Raw genomic sequence first — 2768 nt, forward strand, 5'->3', positions numbered from 1 at the left:
GGGTCTTTAGTCGGGGAGATGTATATGAGGATATCCGTGGATTCCCTGCTTTTGGGATTGATTAGAGAGGCTTAGGTAGAGGGAGTTTGACAAGAGAACTGGAAACATGAAATGATCAGTGGTGAGATTGATAGATTTGTCACGGATAGTCAAGGGTTGTTGACCTGGTTAGGTCTGGGTTCTAGTTTCTTGTGGGGTCAGGAAGATTATGTTAGAGAAGCCTCATAAGTATCACTTCTCTATACACTGAGGAGCCACCATGATGTACCGGGATTTGAGATTGACTTACTGGTTGTCGTTTATAAAGAGGGAGATGGCCTGCTATGTTGGGAGATACTTGACCTGTAGGACGGTCAAGGCTGAGCATCAAAGGCCGCATGGCAAGCTACAGCTTCTGGAGGTTCCCATGTGGAAGTGGGAGCAGATCACCATGGATTTCATCACCAAGTTGCCGAAGACGGCAAAGGTTTTTGATGCTATATGGGTCATCGTGGATCGCCTGACCAAGAGTGCTTACTTTTTGGCCATCCGATAGAGCTCTTCGACTGAAAAGTTGGTCGATATTTATGTCTGGGAGATTGCTTCTCACCATGGGGTCCCAATCTCTATTGTTTCTGACCGAGATGTTCGGTTCACTTCCCGTTTCTGGCAGAAGTTCCACAAGGAACTGGTCACGAGGTTGCATTTCAGCACTGCTTGTCATCCGCAGACCGGCAGGAAAAGTAAGTCGACGATACAGACCCTTGAGAATATGTTGTAGGCATGTGTTACTGATTTTGGTGGGATTTAGGATTCCTACCTACCTCTTACAGAGTTGTCCTACAACAATAGTTATCACTCCAGCATTGGTGCTCTGCCTTTTAAGCTCTTGTATAGTCGTAGATGTCGTACGTCGGTTTGTTGGGGGGAGGTTGGTCATAGGGTTATGGGAAGAACCGAAGTAGTCCTTTAGACCACAAAGCTTTTTAAAATGATCAGGCAGAGATTACAGACCGCTCAGAGTCAGAAGAAAAGCTATGTCGACCAACGCCGATCCGAGTTGGACTTTTAGGTCAGTGATATGGTATTACTGAAGGTCTCACCTTGGAAAGGTATGATACGCTTCAGGAAGAGGGAGAAGTTAGGTCCCCAATATATTAGGCTTTTTTGAGTGATTGCTAGGGTTGGCAAGGTTGCTTACTAGTTGGATCTACCTGGAGGAGCTTAGTTATATTCACATTACTTTCCATGTTTTACAGTTGTGAAAGTTTGTATTATATGATGAAGCAGTGGTCTCCTAGGACGATATTCAAGTCGATGAGTGCCTGAACTATGATGAGAGGCTGATAGCTATTTTGGAGAGAAAGATGAAGGTCTTGCGTAACAAGGAGATACCTTTGGTAAAGGTACAATAGCAGCATCATACAGGCTCCAAGTGGACCTGGGAGCCGGAGGGTGAGATGCAGGAGCATTATCCCGAGTTATTCGCCGCAGAAGACTTCGACGACGAATTGTTGAGGTACTTCTAAATTAAACCCGTTAATTAATTTATGTTGCATTTTGGTCCCAAAGTTCATGAAATGTATGCAAAAGGGACTTAATGGCATTGTTATAGTTTTTGGCCTTCGGAGTACGCCATGCGTACGTGGTTTATGTTGAGCATACTAAGGCATGCCCTAGTACCCTGTGCATACTTTCCATATAAGGAAACCCTAATTTTTAGCGTTTGGCTGGTACTTAAGCACTCTTATGGCCTCATTTCCTTCACCTTATCAGCCTCCACCCTCTCATATGTGTTTGTAACCTTAATATCCTCTTGAGGAGCCATTTCTAAGCTTGTGTGTGTTTTGGTGCTTTTGAAGAAGAAGGAAGGAAGAGAAGACCACCTTGAAGGAATGAAGCTTTCAAGATCCAGGATCAGACCAACTTTTGGCACCATTTTGAGGTATCTAGTTTTGAACATGGTGTAGTTTCTTGTAGATCTTGTTTTGGGTTACTTTTAGGTTCTTTTTGTCCCAAATGTGGTGTTTCATGAACTAAGCATGTTCTTGACTCATTAAGCTTCCTTTCAGACCCTTGGGAGGGTCTTGAGTCATAAAAATGGGTTTTAAATGGTTAGTTTTGCTCCATGCATCTTGTAGAATGTCTTAATGGATTAAGAAGTTGAGATAAGTACTTAATGGTCATGTAAAGTCATAAAGTTGTGAACTTTATGACTCTAGAGAGTATTTTAGCCTTGGATCTAAAAGATGGACGTAAGTGCTTAAGCCATTAAGCACTTAATGAGTTTTGAAGTTGGTGAGTGTACGCCCCGTACTCAGAGTACGCCCTACATACGAGGTTAACCACCCTGATGGTGGTTAATGTGCGAGGATGGAGTACACCCAGCGTACCTTCGGAGTATGCCTCGCGTACTCGAACTGGGTTATTTTGGCTGAGTTCACTCGGTTGGGTTGACTTGGCTGGGTTGACTCAGTTGACTTAGTCGATTTGACCTGTTGACTTAGACTTTGATAAAGTTGTTGGATTAGTGTCTAAGTCCATAACTATTTTGGTATGTACTTGACCCGATGGTGCATGGTCCTTTTGGGTAGCCTTCACCAAAGCAACTTGATTGGAGAAACAAATAAAGAGAGAGAGGTTATTATGATTTATTAATATGTTATAAGAATAATATATTAAAGGAGAAATCATATTTGCTTAATTAATATTGGTCAATAATTAATTAGGAATTAATTTTGTGATCAAGTGTAATTAATTAAACTAGAGGGGCTGAATTGTAATTATGT

The sequence above is a fragment of the Lactuca sativa genome, chromosome 8, assembly GCF_002870075.4.
Source record: "Lactuca sativa cultivar Salinas chromosome 8, Lsat_Salinas_v11, whole genome shotgun sequence".
NCBI lineage: Eukaryota > Viridiplantae > Streptophyta > Magnoliopsida > Asterales > Asteraceae > Lactuca > Lactuca sativa.